The 22059-nt window shown below is 41.5% G+C and overlaps 1 long non-coding RNA gene across 1 annotated transcript in view; it reads left to right on the top strand.

Moving 5' to 3' along the window:
- Positions 1–21195: 21195 nt before the first annotated feature.
- Positions 21196–22059, top strand: part of LOC148089998 (uncharacterized) — a 2285-nt gene continuing 1421 nt past the window's right edge. The window contains exon 1 of the long non-coding RNA XR_015710647.1: positions 21196–21240. This is a non-coding gene — a long non-coding RNA (uncharacterized LOC148089998). The remainder of the gene's footprint in view (positions 21241–22059) is intronic.

The raw sequence follows: 22059 nt of genomic DNA, 5'->3' as shown, positions 1-22059 counted from the left end.
GAAATAAAACATAAGACATTTCAGGTCTGATAATGTCAGTAAATTATAGATGCAGGAGGCTAAACTGATCATCCAGACGAAGAAGCTGCAGGCCAGTCTGAACCTCCGCGGTTGGAATCGAAGAAACATCACAGGATGGACGACACCGACGTAAAAGTCCAGGCAGATGCAGCATTGGAAGATTGGACGAGCTGTGTATATAAGTCCAGATGAGAAAATGTATGGGTAAAACCAGGTAAATGAAGAGCCCAGAAAGAAAATGTAATAGAAAATACCGGCCAAAGAAAACAACAAATCAGCCACGATTAGATTCGCGAAAAAGACGTTGGAGTTGAAGGACTCTCTGACATTTACAAAGACCTGCCACAACGTGAAGCTGTTGAGAGGAACACCAACGAACAAACTGATGGAAGTGAAACCAAAGCAGAGCAACAAGACTTGATCCTTAAAGAGAAATGTTGTATCCGAACTATTAGTTCTTGACAAGCCGTCCATTTGACCTGCCAAGAGAAAAGAGAACTCTTTTAAAGACGTTACATTCATCCAGAAATAGGTTGATCAAAGTTCATCATTGCTATTGTCGTCATGCATGTTTTTAAATTTCAGATTAAATATTTGGAATTCTGTAATTCAGTTATTAAAGAGACTCATACTTAGCCAAGTACAACAAACAATAACAGATTTTATTCAATTGTTCTAGTCATTAAAAGATACTTATGACTAATGTCTTGTAAAAAACTATTTAAGAAACATATTAACATAACAGATAATCTTTTAAAAGTATAAATCAATTAGAAATCTCATCTACACTGAACCAATTCTCTTTTTTTTGTGATTCTTTTAGGCTTCAAGTAGAATATATTGATCTGAAAATAACAAAATAATATAGTTTGAGATTCGAACCTGGAGCTGCGGTCACGGACTGTTCCGTGGATTTCTGCAGAAATACTTTCCAGTGATGCGTCTGCTTGTGGCTCAAACAGATTTGCCAAATTTCCAACTCTTTCGTGGCCACTTTGAATAATGTCAGGACAGGATTAACGTAAACAAATCCTCCTGACATGAACCACTGAGCGAGGCTTCATTTGATTAACAAACATGTTTTCCTTGTTACTGAATTATGATGATGAGACGTGGATTTTAAGAATATACATTTTATTCATGCAACAACAGGTCAAACAAGAAAAAAGGGGGGGGGGGGGTAGACAGATGGATGAAGAGAAGAGTGAGGGAGGATACAGTGAGAGAAAAGAGGAGAGTATGGGAGGGGTCCATGGAGGTGCTGGAGAGAACCCTGGATCCGATGACTTAGTGGATATCCTGGTTTAGCAGCAGCCCTGGAGGTGTTGCCCTGGTGTCTAAAACTCCTCCAGGATTCTAAGCCTATAGCAGCTAAGATAAACAGAAATGCTAATTATAGGCTTTATGGAAAAGTAAGGTTTTAGGATTGTTTTTAAACATAGAGAGGGTGTCTGCACTCCGGACTGAAGCCGGTAGTTGGTTCCACAGCAGAGGGGCTTGAAAACTGAAGGCCCTGGCTCTAAATCTACATTTAGAGATTTGTGGTATAACTAATAGATCTGAGTTTAAGGATTGTAAGGTCCTAGAGGGTTGATACGTTTGGATGAGATCTTTAATGTATGTTGGTGCTAAACCATGTAAGGCTTTAAAGGTTAAGAGAGGGATTTTATATTAAATTCTCAATTCTACACGGAGCCAATGTAAAAAAGACAGCACAGGGGAAATGTGTTCACGCCTCTTAGGCTTAGTCAGGACACGAGCTGCAGAGTTCTGAATGAGCTGAAGAGTTCTGAGAGACTTTTTAGAACATCCTGACAGAAGAGACTTACAATAGTCTGGAGGTCAAAATCATGAATGAGTTTTTCAGCAGCATCCTAAGGAAGGAAGTGCCTGATTTTTTAAATGTTACGAAGGTGGAAGTAAGCGGTCCGTGCGATTTGGTTTATGTGTGAGTTAAATGATAAAACCATGTCAAAGCAGACACCCTGATTATTTACAGTGGTGCTAGTAGCAGGATCAGGTAAATTCTGGAAAGCTAGATCATTAGTTAATGATTGTCTGAGATGTTGTGGGCCAACAATTAGAACCTCAGTTTTTTCCGAGTTCAGTAAAAGGAAGCTTTGGTCATTCAGGACTTGATATTTGTAATACAGGACTGTATTACCATATAGATAGTGAATAGAATTGGACCAAGAACAGAACCTTGTGGGACACCATAGCTGACCTTAGTGTGTGTCGACGAGAGGTGGTTGACATGTACATAGTGCGTTCTATCCGACAGGTAAGATTTAAACCAGTTAAGAGCAGTTCCACGAATGCCTAAATGGTTTTCTAGCCTCTGTAGAAGGATTTGGTGTCGACAGTGTCAAATGCAGCCCTGAGATCTAGAAGAACAAGAACTGAAACATGGCCCTGATCAGAGGCCATCAGTAGGTCGTTACTTACTTTTACCAGGGCGGTCTCTGTGCTGTGGTGTTCCCTAAAACCACACTGAAACACCTCAAATTGATCATTGTCATGGAGATAATCACAGAGCTGACTTGTTACCACTTTCTCCAGAAGTTTTGAAATGAAGACAAGATTAGAGATAGAACTATAGTTATTGAGAACCTCTGGATCAAGAGTGGGTTTTTTAAGCAGAGGTTTAATTAATGCAACTTTAAAAATCTGAGGCACATAGCCTGATGTTATTGACAAGTTAATAATGTCAAGTATGAAAGTGCTAAGTAAGGGGAACAGTTCTTTAAGTAGCCATGTGGGAATAGGATCGAGAAGCCATGTTGTGGACTTTGAGGGGGAAACAACCCGGGACAGCTGTCGAGGACTCACTGGTAGGAAGGAGTCAAAATATGTATCAGTCATAGTGTCTGTGTCCGGTGAAGCTGCACCGGTTTTATTAGAAGAATCTAGCAGGTCTTGAATCTTTCCTCTGATAGTCACGATTTTTTCATTAAAAAAGTTCATGAAATCACTGCTACTGAGATGAGGAGGGATGGACTGATGGACTGATGGACTGATGGACTGATGGACTGATGGCTCCGTGTCAGCCTGGCTACAGTACTGAATAAGAACTTGGGGTTATTCTTATTTGCTTCTATAAGTGATGAGTAATAGCTAGCTCCGGCTTTCCAAAGAGATGCCTTTTATATTTTTGGTAGAATGGTAAAACTCCAGAGGTTTTCACCGTACATGGTTTTTACTTCACAGGTGTTTCTTGTCTTGGTTAATTTTTTGACTTTCCATTGGAGTTGGTGCATCAGTCGTGTTGAGCAGAAGTCAGGTGGAAACACAACCTTATTGGACGACTGTTAGAATTAATATTACCACAAGAACCAATCAGCCAAATAAAGAGAACCAGTGACCATCAATACTTTAAGAAACTCAGATTTAAGATTAGTTATCGATGATGTCTACATTTTGTTGAAATCTATTTACAGAACGGCAACTTCCCACACTTGTGGAGGTAAATGAGTGGTTGTACATATCCGGTTAGTACACTGATAGAAAAGCAAACAATATGTGGGGTTATGAACTCACTCTCAGTCATTGTGAACACTAGAGGAATGAAACTGACGTACAGAGAAAAATTAATGCTCATTGAGATCATGATGGCTGAAATGATTTTGAAGGCTTTCTTCTTCACGTTGTTGCTCTTCCTTCTTTCTGCCGAGTTCTCTCCTGGTCCTGGAGAGTTCAGAGCCCGAAGAACCGAGAGGCAACAAAAGAGCGTTGTGCTGAGGAGGAGAACGTTTTCAAAGAAATAGAACATAAGACATTTCCGGTCTGATAATGTCAGTAAATTATAGATGCAGGAGGCTAAACTGATCATCCAGACGAAGAAGCTGCAGGCCAGTCTGAACCTCCGCGGTTGGAATCGAAGAAACATCACAGGATGGACGACACCGACGTAAAAGTCCAGGCAGATGCAGCATTGGAAGATTGGACGAGTTGTGTATATAAGTCCAGATGAGAAAATGTATGGGTAAAACCAGGTAGTTGAAGAGCCCAGAACGAAAACGTAATAGAAAATACCGGCCAAAGAAAACAACAAATCAGCCACGATTACATTCGCAAAAAAGACGTTGGAGTTGAAAGACTCTCTGACATTTACAAAGACCTGCCACAACGTGAAGCTGTTGAGAGGAACACCAACGAACAAACTGATGGAAATGAGACCAAAGCAGAGCAACAAGACTTGATCCTCCAAGAGAAATGTTGTATCCGAATAATTCGTTCTTGACAAGCCGTCCATTTGACCTGCCAAGAGAAAAGAGAACTCTTTTAAAGACGTTACATTCATCCAGAAATAGGTTGATTAAAGTTCATCATTGCTGTCGTTGTCATGCATGTTTTTAAATTTCAGATTAAATATTTGGAATTCTGTAATTCAGTTATTAAAGAGACTCATACTTAGTCAAGAACACCAAACAACAACAGATTGTATTCAATTGTTTTAGTCATGAAAAGATACTTATGACTAATGTCTTGTAAAACATTTTTTAAGAAACATATTCAAACAGATAATCTTTTAAAAGTATTAATCGATTTGAAATCTCATCTACACTGAACCAATTCTCAATTTTTTTTGTGATTCTTTTAGGCTTCAAGTAGAATATATTGATCTGAAAAAAAACCCAAAATAATATAGTTTGAGATTCGAACCTGGAGCTGCGGTCACGGACTGTTCCGTGGATTTCTGCAGAAATACTTTCCAGTGATGCGTCTGCTCGTGGCTCAAACAGATTTGCCAAATTTCCAACTCTTTCGTGGCCACTTTGAATAATGTCAGGACAGGATTGACGTAAACAAATCCTCCTGACATGAACCACTGAGCGAGTCTTCATTTGATTAACAAACATGTTTTCCTTGTTACTGAATTATGATGATGAGACGTGGATTTTAAGAATATACATTTTATTCATGCAACAACAGGTCAAACAAGAAAACTGTTTGGAAGTGTCACCTTTAACCTTTAAAAAAGAAACAAAAAACCCCATGAATTTCTCTGTGAGATGAATGAAGTATCTATCTATCTAATCATGTAAAACTTTAAATACGATCCGAATGCTCGACTCAGATTTTTTTCTTCACCACTAAACAAAATGAGGAATAAAAGGAGGTGTTTGACTCGTGTTCGAAGATCAAAGTAAAAATACGATGAAGTTTCTCAAAAGCCTTTAATCAGACTATTACTGTTCAAAATAACTTATAAGAATATTTTTTAAACTACAATTTTATCTTTTATGAGACAAAAAAAAAAAAAAAAAAAATCTTATTAAGAGAGAGATATCGAGTATAAAGCAATAAGGAGGCATATGAAGCAACATGTGCCTGAATTCAAACCCAGTTAATGTATATGTATATAATAAATATAAATAAAAAATGTTTTTAATTATATAAACGTTTGGACACATCCTTTCATTGAATGTGTTTTCTTTACTTTCATGACTATTACGTTTGTGGATTATCACTGATGGCATCAAAAATTTAAATGAATGCATGTGGAATGATGTTCTTAACAAACTCATTTGAAATTACTGAAAACTATGCAGCAAGAATTCCGAGCCGCTCCAGTAGAAGAACTCACATTTCTCCTTAAAACTCTTCATTAGTTTCTTTCAGGATCATTTTAAAATTCTGGTTCTTACTTTCAGATCTATTCATGGACAGACCTTCCATCAGTGATCTGATCCAGATTTACACCCCAGCTCGGGCTCTGAGGTCTATGGACCAGAATCTACTGATGGTTCCTGAACTTCTGGACCAGAGGAGAGAAATCCTTCCAGACTGTTGCTCCTAAGCTTTGGAACCATCTTCCTCTCTCTTTGCGCTTGATGGATCTACTGACTCCTTCAAGAAACATCTGTGTTTGATGATCTACTGACTCCTTCAAGAAACATATGTGTTTGATGATCTACTGACTCCTTCAAGAAACATCTGTGTTTGATGATCTACTGACTCCTTCAAGAAACATCTCTGTGTTTGATGATCTACTGACTCCTTCAAGAAACATCTGTGTTTGATGATCTACTGACTCCTTCAAGAAACATCTGTGTTTGATGATCTACTGACTCCTTCAAGAAACATCTGTGTTTGATGATCTACTGACTCCTTCAAGAAACTTCTGTGTTCGATGATCTACTGACTCCTTCAAGAAACATCTGTGTTTGATGATCTACTGACTCCTTCAAGAAACATGTGTGTTTGATGATCTACTGACTCCTTCAAGAAACATCTGTGTTTGATGATCTACTGACTCCTTCAAGAAACATCTCTGTGTTTGATGATCTACTGACTCCTTCAAGAAACATCTGTGTTTGATGATCTACTGACTCCTTCAAGAAACATCTGTGTTTGATGATCTACTGACTCCTTCAAGAAACATCTGTGTTTGATGATCTACTGACTCCTTCAAGAAACATCTTAAGACCCTTTTATTTGTGCTTTTGAACAGAGTGTACTTTTTTTATTTATTGTTAAAGCCATTTATGACCCTGGTCTAGAAAGGCGCTTTAGAAATAACTTACTTACTTACTTATAGTCAAGATTCTTAAAAGTAGCCATTTGTAATGACTGCAGACATTGATCTTTTTCTTGATGAGCTCCAGAGGTTTTCACGTGACATGGTTTTTACTTCACAGGTGTTTCTTGTCTGGGTTACTTTGTGGAATCTTTTGACTTTCCATTGGAGTTGGTGCATCAGTCGTGTTGAGCAGAAGTCAGGTGGAAACACAACCTGATTGGACGACTGTTAGAATTCATATTAACACAAGAACCAATCAGCCAAATAAAGAGAACCAGTGACCATCAATACTTTAAGAAACTCAGGTCTAAGATTAACATGGAATAACATCGTCCCTTTACTTGGCTACTGTCTCCAAAGTGAGTTGAGCATCTTGGAGCAACCAAATCCTAAATAACATAAAACAAAGAACATATATTATATAACATTTCAAATTACACTCTGTACAGTTTGTAGAAATCTGAAACAAAAATATCACGACAGTAATCGATGATGTCTACATTTTGTTGAAATCTATTCCAGACATTTACAGAACGGCAACTTCCCACACTTGTGAAGGTAAATGAGTGGTTGTACATATCCGGTTAGTACACCGATAGAAAAACAAACAGTTAGCGTGGTTAGGAACTCCCTCCGAGGCACGGTGGAAACAAGAGGAATGACGCTGACGTACAGAGAAAAATTAATGCTCATTGAGATCATGATGGCTAAAATGATTTTGAAGGCTTTCTTCTTCACGTTGTTGCTCTTCCTTCTTTCTGCCGAGTTCTCTCCTGGTCCTGGAGAGTTCAGAGCCCGAAGAACCGAGAGGCAACAAAAGAGCGTTGTGCTGAGGAGGAGAACGTTTTCAACGAAATATAACATAAGACATTTCGGGTCTAAAAATGTCAGTAAATTATAGAAGCAGGAGGCTAAACTGATCATCCAGACGAAGAAGCTGCAGGCCAGTCTGAACCTCCGCGGTTGGAATCGAAGAAACTTCACAGGATGGACGACACCGACGTAAAAGTCCAGGCAGATGCAGCATTGGAAGATTGGACGAGCTGTGTATATAAGTCCAGTTGAGAACATGTATGGATGAAGCCAGGTAAATGAAGAGCCCAGAAAGAAAACGTGATAGAAAATACCGGCCAAAGAAAACAACAAATCAGCCACGATTAGATTTGCGAAAAAGACGTTGGAGTTGAAAGACTCTCTGACATTTACAAAGACCTGCCACAACGTGAAGCTGTTGAGAGGAACACCGACGAACAAACTGATGGAAATGAGACCAAAGCTGATCAACAAGACTTGATCCTCCAAGAGAAATGTTGTATCCGAACAATTAGTTCTTGACAAGCCGTCCATTTGACCTGCCAAGAGAAAAGAGAACTCCTTTAAAGACGTTACATTCATCCAGAAGAAAGAGTGGATCATTCCAGGATGTCTCTGAAGCATTTGTTGCATTCATTTTACCTACAGAAGGAAAATACATTTTGAGACCATTAAATATTTTAATGCATATTATCCAGTTGTCTAATGAAAGAGATTAGAAATTCCCGTTATTCATAAGTTTACTTTTGTCATTAAAACAAAAGACATTTTTTTTGCAAGAAAATCAATTTGAGAAAGACATTATCTGGTTTAAGTAAAAATCAGTACGAAAACTAACCTGAATACTTTCTTCTGATGCCTCTCCTGGTGACTCAAATAAGAAATAAATCCTTTATCCCCCCTTTAAATAATTCCAGGACAGGAAATAAACAAATCCTCCTTTGACTAAGCCCTGAGCCATGATTCATTTGATTAACAAAATTACTTTTTTTTTGATACAGAGAGGCCAAAGAAGAAAGTCACATGAAATATATATCCAAATATAAAAGTGTTTTGATGTCTATATGCTGATTGAACATATATATCAATATTTTGGTTTCCTAACATGTAATGTTTGATATTGATAGATTAAAAATTATTATACACTATACGTATACGCCATACGTAAATGAATGCTAAAAAAATACAAAGTATAAATTACTAGCTTCATCTAAGAGCTTAAACATTTGAATACACATTCACAATCAACATTAGACTGATTTACACTGTTTCAAGACAAGCTTGGATCAGAATTAGAGAAATAACACCAGAATATTTTAACATCTGTTCATCTGCCCTTTTTTACACCTGGGGTCGTGGATCAAAGAGCGAAGCGAGACACACCCAAAGGGGGTGGGGGGCTGGAAGACGGAAGCTTCCAGCCAAGCAACAGGGAAGCTAGGAAGTTACTCTGCATGAGATCGAGACATAGAACAACTTGAAAGAGCCATTTGCCCCGGAAGAGACGACCTCCGGGGCGGGAAATTTGCCTTAAATATAGCGATGTTTCTACAGTACGAGACCGTCTCTCCCGGAGCTATCGACCTGAAGAGCTGCCGGCAGAGAGCGTGCCCGATCGATCGTAAAAGCTTGTATTTTGTTTGACTTGAAGCGGCGAATAAACGACCCGTGAAACTTTGCATTAAACATTTGTCTCCATAAAGCAACTTATTAAGACCCAAAAGTTTTGGAGCGACGGAAACTAACTCCAATTTTGACCGTTTAAAATGGTGCCCTGTAACGACGGATTTGTATCGGAGATTCTTAGAGGAAAAGACGGCGACTGATTGAAGTTTTCTCAGCCAAACGAACGGGCCCAAACCAAGGTAAGCAGAAAACATTTTATTTAATTTCTGCATTTAGTTTCGTGTAGTAATAAGTAATAAGTTTATTTTAAAAAGAAAGAATAAAAACGGCTTACTTGGTCTTTACCAAGTTATATGAAAAAGTAGTTTTACTGTCAACTACAGTAGACTTCTATTGGTTTAAAAAGGCGTTTTTTGCTTGTGAATTTCATGTTACAAGTTTTTTATAAAGATTTTTGGTCATTATAAAACAAGTATTCAAGCGTGTTATAATATTTTTGGGGGAGGAAAAAAACATTTATTTTGAGGTTGGTGCCGCAAGTTTATTGAAACAAGTTGCAATACTCTTGTCCTTTCTTATGTTTACTTTGGTTGCATAGTGAGAACCTATATTGTGATAAAAAATAACAACAAAAAAAACAGGCTTTTTTGACTAATGTGACGTTAGCTGCTAATGCGTGTTTTTCAAGTTTTGTGTAAAGAAATTCTTCAGTTTCTATTTGTTTAAAAATAGTTTTTTCTTGTAAGTTCTATGAGTTGTTTTAAAAGGGTAAAAATAGCTTTCTTTGATTGTCATATCATAATAAAGTTTAGGATTATAATATAGGTGTTCAAGCGTGACAGTTCTCTTATAGAGAGGGAGACGAACAGTTGGTGTAAAAATAAATAAAATAAGAAATGGATTTATCTGAACTGCGGGTAAAATGGCAGTCTCGTGGAATAGGATCATCATGTGGTGCTGTATGGTTTTGCTCTGTAAGTTTATATGTGGAAAGAATGAGTCTGTTGGATCGGAAAAATGTTGTGAAAAACTGGTATGATGGGCTAAAAAGCAGAGAAAGGTTGGAAGTCTGCCTGACTGGGACAGGGAGATGCCTGGAGAAGATATTCTTAAAGAAACTGTGAAAAACATTACCATAGAATTGAAGTCATTAGGGGGACAAGAACGAGCATGTTGTTTAGTGATAAACGCAAACTGGCTCTTTTAGAAAAAATTGATAAAGACAGATTTTCTATGCTGATTGAAATGGTAAAAATGATAAAGTCAAATACTGAAGTGATGGCACCAGTGAAAGCTGCTAAAAAGGAAGTTGTTGATGAAAATAATGTTACTGAAAAAACAGATTCACCACCACCTTCCCTAGAAGGTGGAAACCAAAATGTGAATCCACAACTGTCAGGAAAAAATCATTTGAATCCTTATGAACAACTGTCTGCTGAATTGCAAAAAATGGTAATAAAAGAGAAAGTAAGCACCCAGGCACCAGCGTTACATTTTACAGGAGAGCAGCTGATGATGAATCAAGATGGTAATGAAATAGACAAAACAAAAATGATAAATTTAAAAGAGATAATCGATAATGTAGAAATAATAACTCATAGGCAAGAAATTATCACAAGAGATCTGTTTATCACAGCAGAAAAAAACACTTAACACATTTTAAATAGCAATAAGACAAGGACAAGAAAAAGTAGATAAAGATGTGAGCGCAGCCATGACAAGTTCACTTGAAACTATAGAGCAGCTGCGTGAGGAGGTAGATGACGAATCAAAAAAATTGAAAAAGAAAAATGACAGTCAGGAAAGAAGCAGCAGCACGAATGAGGAACAAGACAAACATTGTAATTACAGACTTGACCCAGGCACGCCACTGACACCCTAAACATAAAGTTACAACTAGAAAAGGTGAGAAAGGGAGATTAGATGGATTGGGAACAGGCCCTTATGGACAGTTTCCTCTAGTGGTGAAGAGTAGAAGAAAGAGGGATTACACTGATTACATCTCAGCGAGTGCGATAAACGTGCAATGTTTGAAAGAAGAACTTCGGCAGTTAGAAATGGGAGCAAACCTATGGATACAGGTCTACATCAAGAAAATGGAAGGGTTTGTTTTGGCAATTGGAAATTGGAGACAAATTGTTATGGCATGTGTGGGTTTTGATAATTTGTTGAAAATAGAGGAAAAAGCAGGAACTTGTAGGGAGCCATATCAAGCACTTTTTTCTCATCATGCAAAACGAACATTTAGGGCCATGAGAAAGTTGTTCCCTACAAAGATGGATGTGAATGAACTGATGTCATGCATGCACAAAGATGGGGAAGCTGAACAGCGGCCGCAAATGGCTGCAGCCAAACAGTATTTCACACCAGGCAACGACTGCTGCTTTTCATGTGGACAACCAGGTCACTGGAGTAATGAATGTACTTTCTACCCACAGATCCCAGCATATTACAAATCTCTTAAAATAAAAAGGGGATGTAGATTTTTTAGTAGTCATGCAGGACCACAGTTCCGCAAGCCGAGTAGAAGGGGCCGACATCACCTGCCCCCACCTGATATGAATCCTCAGCCCTCATCAAACTAGTGATGGCAGAAAGAAAAGCTAAAAATGACTGATTATAATTAATAATCAGCAAGACTATTAACTGAATGTGTTAAGTTGTGTAATTACAGGACGGGAGATGTTTTAAATCAGCTGCACAGAGGCTGGAGCGAGTTGTGTTGTGAGGAAAGTTAAAACAAAGAACTCGGACCCCTGCTGACATTCCACAGGTTGTAAACAATTCAACATGAGCCGTGGTGCAGCAGAGGAGATGATGTCAGGCTCATGGAGAAAGTGACTCCTGTGTCCATCAGTTGTAAGTTGTAGGTAAGGAGAGTATTTTTGAGTAGAAGTGGAGGTGTGAATCAGTTGCTGAAATGGTCCGTTAAGAAAGGTCTGTGGATAAGTAATGATAAAACCAGAGGATTCTAGTTGGCGTTGAAAAAGCATTGCATTACAAAGCCTATGAGATATATATGTTTTTTATCAGGAATTTGTTAATTACAGAAGTTGAATTTATCATTGAAAGTGAAAATGGTTACTCTTGCATCCTTACATTTGATCGGCTGCTTGAACGTGAGCTCCTGCAATAATTGCCCAAAACAGTCGTTTTAACGACTACTTGTCCGGATATTATGCTCATATCACTTAAGATATGTCTCAAGCATCTATGATCTATGATGGTGATGCTCTTTTCAACATCAGAGAGTCGATGGAGGATTATAACCGCGACAGTTACCAACGTCCGGTGAATGTGTTTCCGGCTCCGCTTCTCATAGACTCGACTCTGTGGAATATCGTTTGATCTCTCGGGTATGATTTCCACAAGCGATTGAGTCGGTCTGGAGTACAGGTCAGGATGAGACGCGCAGTCGCGATCGCTCGGAACAACTCTGACGTCATTGGACGTCATCGATGTTTGATCGACGTTCCTCTCGCTGAAGAGTGTGACGACACATCAGCGCTGCCGTCTGTCCAGACCTCAACGAAAGGTGGTAAGATTTTTTCATTTCCTCTCTTTAATTCGGCTTTTACTACGGAGTTGAACTTCAGTGACAGCTGGTACCCACGTGACCGCTGTTCGCTTCAAAAGATCCCGCTCTGCGCGTCCATCTGAGTGATCATTCTCTTGTCTTGTTTAACCTGGACTTCATCCCTGAACCTAAGCCTTTGAAAGTTAGGTCTCAGAGGCGTGTCATCTCAGCCGATACTGCAGACAGTTTTTCTGCTATGTTTGACCGTCTTTCCTTTGATGACTGCCCAGACGTGGACAGTTTGATTCACTGTTTCACTGGTCATTGTGTTGAAATACTGGATCAAGTGGCACCTGTTAAATCGAACTTGAAAATTCAGAAAAAACGGTGCCCTTGGACAAATGAAGATCTCCTGAGTCTGAAGAGACTTTGTCGAAATACTGAGCGTCTCTGGAAGTCCACTAAACTTGAGGTGCACAGACTTCACCTCAGGGATCTGTTGACTTCTTACAATGAGATGGTAGAAACTGCTAGATCTGATTACATCAGAAAACTGGTAGCAGCAAATAGGAAAAACCCCAAAGTTTTGATTGACACGATTAATTCTCTTGTGTCTCCTGCTCCTCAAATCATGCCTGTCTTCTGTGAAGCTGACAGCAATGCATTGTTGAGATTTTTCATTGACAAAATTAAATTGATCAAAGAGAAAATCTCCCCCCCTTTGTTTGGAACCCCTACTGTCTCTGAGCCCATCTCCTCCTCTTGGTCCTCCTTCACTGCTGTATCTTTGGGTGATATTTCAGCACTAGTGAACAAGATGAAACCATCCTCTTGCTCAGATGACGTCCTTCCTTGTAGGCTTTTTATCAAAGTATTGGATGTAATTGGCCCCTGGGTTACCAATATGGTGAACCTCTCCCTTTCCACAGGGGTTTTTCCCAATGCATTTAAACATGCCATTGTGGAGCCTCTGCTCAAAAAACCAGGCTTAGACCCAACTGACCTCAGTAATTTCAGGCCTATTTCTAAGCTCCCTTTCTTGTCCAAGATCTTGGTGGTGTCTGAGCAGCTGTCTTTGTTCCTGGATCAGAGCGACATTCATGAGAAGTTTCAGTCTGGCTTCCGTAAACATCACTCTACGGAGACAGCTTTATTGAAAGTGTCCAGTGACATCATGATGTCGGCTGACTCGGGTAAATTCACTGTTCTGGTTCTCTTGGATCTGTCCTCAGCCTTTGACACAGTTGATCACCAGATCCTGCTGAGAAGACTAAGGGATGAAGTGGGACTGTATGGGTCTGTGTTAGAATGGTTCTCATCTTACCTTTCTGGGCGCAGTTTTAGTGTATCTGCCAATCAAATGAGGTCTGAATCGGCAGATCTGTTGTGTGGAGTCCCTCAAGGTTCTGTTCTGGGTCCTTTATTGTTTTTGCTGTACTTGATTCCCCTCGGTAAAATTATTCAGAGATTTCCAGATGTTTCTTATCACATTTTTGCTGATGACATCCAGCTCTACTGCTCTTTTGACCCAACTGAGCCCCAAAGGCTGAACAGCTTAGTCAATTGTTTGCTAGAAATAAAACAATGGCTGAGTGAAAACACTTTACAGCTAAATGTGGACAAAACTGAAACTCTGGTGATTGCTCCTGATGATAAGATTCCAGGGTTGAGTCAGTACTTGGGTGACTTAGGTCAGTCTGTCAAACTGAGCCTGAGAAACCTGGGTGTTGTATTTGATAAAGACATGTCTCTTGTTCGACACTGCAGAAAACTGACCAGAAACTGTTTCCTTCAACTGAGAAAAATCTCTAAACTTAGGAAAATGTTGTCGGAACATGATCTGGAGCTTGTAATCCATGCGTTTGTTTCTTCTCGTCTGGACTATTGTAACAGTTTGTTTTCATGTCTAAACAAGAAGGATCTTCTCGCCTGCAGTTGATTCAGAACTCTGCAGCGAGAATTCTGACCCGCTCAAGTAGGAGAACTCACATTTCTCCGATCCTTAAAACTCTTCACTGGCTTCCAGTTTCTTTCAGGATCAACTTTAAAATTCTGGTTCTTACTTTCAGAGCTATTCATGGTCAGGCTCCTCCTTACATCACTGATCTGATCCAGCCTTACACCCCAGCTCGGGCTCTGAGGTCTGTGGATCAGAATCTACTTATGGTTCCACGCACACGGCTCAGGACCAGAGGAGAGAAATCTTTTCAGGCTGTTGCTCCTAAGCTTTGGAACGATCTTCCTCTCTCTTTGCGCTTGATGGAGTCTACTGACTCCTTTAAGAAACACCTTAAGACGTTTCTATTTGTTCAGGCTTTTCCTTGAATTTCTCGAACTCCTGTGTTGTTCTCAGTATTATCTTGATCTTTAAAGTATGTACTTTTTTGAGTATTGTTTTGATTGTCTAAGCGCTTTGGGACCCTGGTCTCGAAAAGCGCTATATAAATAAATATTACTTACTTACTTACTTACATGCAGAGATTCTGAGGATGTATCGATCTTCACTGCGGTGAAGGTGATTGACAGGTTGTGTTTTGAGATGGAAGATACTTGTTGTGTTTCAATGTTTCTACTCAACGGTGACTGAACATTTCGCAGACTCTCCATCATGAGGCCCCGACACTGGAAGCTGGAACTTCTGTTCCTGAGAAACGTTGCGGTTGCATTGGTGACGATGGCAGTTGTGGTTCTTTTAGTCAACGACCCGTTCCTGATCCTCTGGTGGCCCCAGGAGCCGCAGGTAAGAGTTCTTGATCCTCTGGTGGCCACAGGTAAGAGTTCTTGATCCTCTGGTGGCCACAGGTAAGAGTTCTTGATCCTCTGGGGGCCACAGGTAAGAGTTGTTGATCCTCTGGTGGCCACAGGTAAGAGTTATTGATCCTCTGGTGGCCACAGGTAAGAGTTGTTGATCCTCTGGTGGCCACAGGTAGGAGTTCTTGATCCTCTGGTGGCCACAGGTAAGAGTTGTTGATCCTCTGGTGGCCACAGGTAAGAGTTGTTGATCCTCTGGTGGCCACAGGTAAGAGTTCTTGATCCTCTGGTGGCCACAGGTAAGAGTTCTTGATCCTCTGGTGGCCACATGTAACGGTTCTTGATCCTCTGGTGGCCACAGGTAAGAGTTCTTGATCCTCTGGTGGCCACATGTAAGAGTTGTTGATCCTCTGGTGGCCACAGGTAAGAGTTGTTGATCCTCTGGTGGCCACAGGTAAGAGTTCTTGATCCTCTGGTGGCCACAGGTAAGAGTTGTTAATCCTCTGGTGGCCACAGGTAAGAGTTCTTGATCCTCTGGTGGCCACAGGTAAGAGTTCTTGATCCTCTGGTGGCCACAAGTAAGAGTTGTTGATCCTCTGCTGGCCACAGGTAAGAGTTCTTGATCCTCTGGTGGCCACAGGTAAGAGTTGTTGATCCTCTGGTGGCCACAGGTAAGAGTTCTTGATCCTCTGGTGGCCACAGGTAAGCGTTCTTGATCCTGTGAAACCACTGATCTATGACCTGACGAAGACTTTTCTTCACAATAACGACCTTCACGCAACAGTCCCGTCTAAAGTTCTGCTGACTCCTCAGGGATCCCCGAGCATTACCGAGCCAGAGTGGAGCAACGTCAGCCGCGACGGAGGCGACGACATATGAGCAGCGAACGGAGATGAATTCTTCTCGCCTTCAAGGTTTGACCCCAGAGTTCGAGGACGGAGGTGAGAAATCAAACACACTTTCTCTTAAAGGCTCGAAAATAAAGAGTTAAAAGAAAATACATCACCAAAAACAAATACATATAATGTGTGTTTGTTTGTGTGTTTACAGTGTGTCTACATGTTGTCACACTTATTAACTTATTAACACGCGCAGTCGTGATCGCTCGGAACAACTCTGACGTCATTGGACGTCATCGATGTTTGATCGACATTCCTCTCGCTGAAGAGTGTGACGACACATCAGCGCTGCCGTCTGTCCAGACCTCAACGAAAGGTGGTAAGATTTTTTCATTTCCTCTCTTTAATTCGGCTTTTACTACGGAGTTGAACTTCAGTGACAGCTGGTACCCACGTGACCGCTGTTCGCTTCAAAAGATCCCGCTCTGCGCGCCTGTCAGTGACGCGGCGTCGTCAGTGACGTCATCGGTGCTGAATGTGGGACTTCTTAATGTTCGCTCCATTACTAATAAATCCTTTATTCTTAATGATCTTTTCACAAGAGTTAATTTGGATTTATTATGTCTTTCTGAGACTTGGCAGAGAGAGGGAGAGTTTATTCATCTGAACGAACTCTGTCCAGTAGGGAGCGCTGTTCTGGGGAAGCCTCGCCTCTCTGGTCGTGGAGGAGGTCTTGCTACTGTTTTTAGGGAGAGTTGTTCTTGCAAAGTGATTCAGACACAGGAATTCACTTCTTTTGAGTCTCAGATGATCTTGGTTGGTTCTACAAGACCTTTCTATTGTGTGTCAATCTACCGTCCGCCTGGTCCTGCGGCGATGTTCTTGAAAGACTATAGTGACTTCTTATCTTCCATTATTCAAATGGAATCTGTTCTTATTCTTGGAGACTTTAATCTTCATGTTGATGACGTCACATCTTGTTCTGCTAAAGAACTTTTAACTTTAACTGAAGCCTTTAATTTTGAGCAACATGTTTCTGAACCCACTCATCAAAAAGGCCACATTTTAGACTTAGTTTTTACTCTTGGCCTGAACATTTCTAATGTATCTGTACATGATGTCCATCTGAGTGATCATTCTCTTGTTTAACCTGGACTTCATCCCTGAACCTAAGCCTTTGAAAGTTAGGTCTCAGAGGCGTGTCATCTCAGCCGATACTGCAGACAGTTTTTCTGCTATGTTTGACCGTCTTTCCTTTGATGACTGCCCAGACGTGGACAGTTTGATTCACTGTTTCACTGGTCATTGTGTTGAAATACTGGATCAAGTGGCACCTGTTAAATCGAACTTGAAAATTCAGAAAAAACGGTGCCCTTGGACAAATGAAGATCTCCTGAGTCTGAAGAGACTTTTTCGAAAGACTGAGCGTCTCTGGAAGTCCACTAAACTTGAGGTGCACAGACTTCACCTCAGGGATCTGTTGACTTCTTACAATGAGATGGTAGAAACTGCTAGATCTGATTACATCAGAAAACTGGTAGCAGCAAATAGGAAAAACCCCAAAGTTTTGTTCGACACGATTAATTCTCTTGTGTCTCCTGCTCCTCAAATCACGCCTGTCTTCTGTGAAGCTGACAGCAATGCATTGTTGAGATTTTTCATTGACAAAATTAAATTGATCAAAGAGAAAATCTCCCCCCCCCTTTGTTTGGAACCCCTACTGTCTCTGAGCCCATCTCCTCCTCTTGGTCCTCCTTCACTGCTGTATCTTTGGGTGATATTTCAGCACTAGTGAACAAGATGAAACCATCCTCTTGCTCAGATGACGTCCTTCCTTGTAGGCTTTTTATCAAAGTATTGGATGTAATTGGCCCCTGGGTTACCAATATGGTGAACCTCTCCCTTTCCACGGGGGTTTTTCCCAATGCATTTAAACATGCCATTGTGGAGCCTCTGCTCAAAAAACCAGGTTTAGACCCAACTGACCTCAGTAATTTCAGGCCTATTTCTAAGCTCCCTTTCTTATCCAAGATCTTGGAGAAGGTGGTGTCTGAGCAGCTGTCTTTGTTCCTGGATCAGAGCGACATTCATGAGAAGTTTCAGTCTGGCTTCCGTAAACATCACTCTACGGAGACATTGAAAGTGTCCAGTGACATCATGATGTCGGCTGACTTGGGTAAATTCACTGTTCTGGTTCTCTTGGATCTGTCCTCAGCCTTTGACACAGTTGATCACCAGATCCTGCTGAGAAGACTAAGGAATGAAGTGGGACTGTCTGGGTCTGTGTTAGAATGGTTCTCATCTTACCTTTCTGGGCGCAGTTTTAGTGTATCTGCCAATCAAATGAGGTCTGAATCGGCAGATCTGTTGTGTGGAGTCCCTCAAGGTTCTGTTCTGGGTCCTTTATTGTTTTTGCTGTACTTGATTCCCCTCGGTAAAATCATTCAGAGATTTCCAGATGTTTCTTATCACATTTTTGCTGATGACATCCAGCTCTACTGCTCTTTTGACCCAACTGAGCCCCAAAGGCTGAACAGCTTAGTCAATTGTTTGCTAGAAATCAAACAATGAGTGAAAACACTTTACAGCTAAATGTGGACAAAACTGAAACTCTGGTGATTGCTCCTGATGATAAGATTCCAGGGTTGAGTCAGTACTTGGGTGACTTAGGTCAGTCTGTCAAACTGAGCCTGAGAAACCTGGGTGTTGTATTTGATAAAGACATGTCTCTTGTTCAACACTGCAGAAAACTGACCAGAAACTGTTTCCTTCAACTGAGAAAAATCTCTAAACTTAGGAAAATGTTGTCGGAACATGATCTGGATCCTATAATCCATGTGTTTGTTTCTTCTCGTCTGGACTATTGTAACAGTTTGTTTTCATGTCTTAACAAGAAGGATGTGTCTCGCCTGCAGTTGATTCAGAACTCTGCAACGAGAATTCTGACCCGCTCAAGTAGGAGAACTCACATTTCTCCGATCCTTAAAACTCTTCACTGGCTTCCAGTTTCTTTCAAGATTCAAAGATTCAAAGTGTTTATTGTCATATACATCGAGAAACACGTTTCCCTATGCAATGAAATTCTTTCTTTGCTGTCCCTCCACAAATATCGGCGTAACAAAAAAAAAAAAAAAAAAATATACATAGCAAAAAAGTCAAGATGAAATAACAATAAAAAAATATATAAAAAAATAAAAAAATTATAATAATAATAATAATATAAGAAAGGGAGGGGAACTGTACATGAGATGGATTTAAAGTGACAACAGTGCAGTGTTCAGCTGTTCATGATTCTTATTGCAGTGGGGTAGAAAGAGTTTCTCAGGCGTGTGGTCCTGCATTTTGCACTCCTGTACCTGCGTCCCGAGGGCAGGAGTGTAAACAGTCCATGTTGTGGGTGGGAACTGTCCTTGATGATGGTGGCAGCTCTCCTGTGGACTCTGTGGTGGTAGATGCTGTGCAGAGAGGGCAGTGGAGACCTGGTGATCCTCTCCGCTGTCTTAACCACTCTCTGCAGACGTTTGCGGTCCATGGCCGTGGAGCTGCCGTACCACGCAGTGATGCAGTTGGTCAGACTGCTCTCCAAGACACAGCTGTAGAAGTTTCTGAGGATCTTTGTCGACATGCCAAACTTCCTCAGCCTCCTCAGAAAGTACAGCCGTTGCTGTGCCTTCTTGACCAGCTGTGTTGTGTTGGTGGCCCACGTTAAGTCCTCAGTGATGTGGACCCCGAGGTACTTAAAGCTGCTCACCCGCTCCACTTCAAGATCCCGGATAAACAGTGGTTGGTGAGGTCTCCTCTCCTTCCTCATGTCCACTATCATCTCCTTTGTCTTGTCTGTGTTGAGGGTGAGGTTGTTGTCCTCACACCAGGAAACCAGACTGTCCACCTCTGTCCTGTAGGCCGCTTCGTTCGCCGCGGTGATGCATCCTATCACTGCGGTGTCGTCAGCAAACTTTAGGACGGTGTTGTCTTTGTGGGAGGCGACACAGTCATGTGTGAACAGGGTGTAGAGGATGGGGCTGAGGACACATCCTTGTGGAGTGCCAATGTTTGTGATGATGCTGGTTGATGTTCTCTTGCCAATCCTGACAGTCTGGGGTCTGCCAGTCAGGAAGTCAAGGAGCCAGTCACAGAGGGTAGGGTGGATGCCAAGTGTGGACATCTTGTGGGTCAGTTTGTAAGGGATCACTGTGTTGAAGGCGGAGCTGTAGTCCACAAAGAGTATCCTGATATAGGACTCTTTGTTTTCCAGGTGGGAAAGGGAATGGTGGAGGACAGCTGAGATGGCATCGGTGGTGGACCTGTTGGGTCGATAAGCATACTGCAGGGGGTCCAGTGAGTCTGGGATGCTGCTCTGAATGTGAGCCAGCACCACTCTCTCGAAACACTTCATCATGATTGGAGTGAGCGCTACTGGTCTGTAGTCATTCAGGCAGGTGGGTGGGCTCTTCTTAGGGAGGGGGACGATTGTTGTAGGATCAACTTTAAAATTCTGGTTCTTACTTTCAGATCTATTCATGGTCAGGCTCCTCCTTACATCACTGATCTGATCCAGCCTTACACCCCAGCTCGGGCTCTGAGGTCTGTGGATCAGAATCTACTTATGGTTCCACGCACACGGCTCAGGACCAGAGGAGAGAAATCTTTTCAGGCTGTTGCTCCTAAGCTTTGGAATGATCTTCTCTCTCTTTGCGCTTGATGGAGTCTACTGACTCCTTTAAGAAACACCTTAAGACGTTTCTATTTGTTCAGGCTTTTCCTTGAATTTCTCGAACTCCTGTGTTGTTCTCAGTATTATCTTGATCTTTAAAGTATGTACTTTTTTGAGTATTGTTTTGATTGTCTAAGCGCTTTGTGACCCTGGTCTGGAAAAGCGCTATATAAATAAATATTACTTACTTACTTACTTACATGCAGAGATTCTGAGGATGTATCGATCTTCACTGCGGTGAAGGTGATTGACAGGTTGTGTTTTGAGATGGAAGATACTTGTTGTGTTTCAATGTTTCTACTCAACGGTGACTGAACATTTCGCAGACTCTCCATCATGAGGCCCCGACACTGGAAGCTGGAACTTCTGTTCCTGAGAAACGTTCCTTTTAGTCAACGACCCGTTCCTGATCCTCTGGTGGCCCCAGGAGCCGCAGGTAAGAGTTCTTGATCCTCTGGTGGCCACAGGTAAGAGTTCTTGATCCTCTGGTGGCCACAGGTAAGAGTTGTTGATCCTCTGGTGGCCACAGGTAAGAGTTCTTGATCCTCTGGTGGCCACATGAAAGAGTTCTTGATCCTCTGGTGGCCACAGGTAAGAGTTGTTGATCCTCTGGTGGCCACAGGTAAGAGTTCTTGATCCTCTGGTGGCCACAGGTAAGAGTTCTTGATCCTCTGGTGGCCACAGGTAAGAGTTGTTGATCCTCTGGTGGCCACAGGTAAGAGTTCTTGATCCTCTGGTGGCCACAGGTAAGAGTTGTTGATCCTCTGGTGGCCACAGGTAAGAGTTGTTGATCCTCTGGTGGCCACAGGTAAGAGTTCTTGATCCTCTGGTGGCCACAGGTAAGAGTTGTTGATCCTCTGGTGGCCACATGTAAGAGTTCTTGATCCTCTGGTGGCCACATGAAAGAGTTCTTGATCCTCTGGTGGCCACAGGTAAGAGTTGTTGATCCTCTGGTGGCCACAGGTAAGAGTTCTTGATCCTCTGGTGGCCACAGGTAAGAGTTGTTGATCCTCTGGTGGCCACATGTAAGAGTTGTTGATCCTCTGGTGGCCACAGGTAAGAGTTGTTGATCCTCTGGTGGCCACAGGTAAGAGTTGTTGATCCTCTGGTGGCCACAGGTAAGAGTTGTTGATCCTCTGGTGGCCACAGGTAAGAGTTCTTGATCCTCTGGTGGCCACAGGTAAGAGTTCTTGATCCTCTGGTGGCCACAGGTAAGAGTTCTTGATCCTCTGGTGTCCACAGGTAAGAGTTCTTG

The sequence above is a fragment of the Callionymus lyra genome, chromosome 1, assembly GCF_982586985.1.
Source record: "Callionymus lyra chromosome 1, fCalLyr1.hap1.1, whole genome shotgun sequence".
Taxonomy (NCBI): Eukaryota; Metazoa; Chordata; class Actinopteri; order Syngnathiformes; family Callionymidae; genus Callionymus; species Callionymus lyra.
This window is presented reverse-complemented; position numbering and strand designations above follow the sequence as displayed.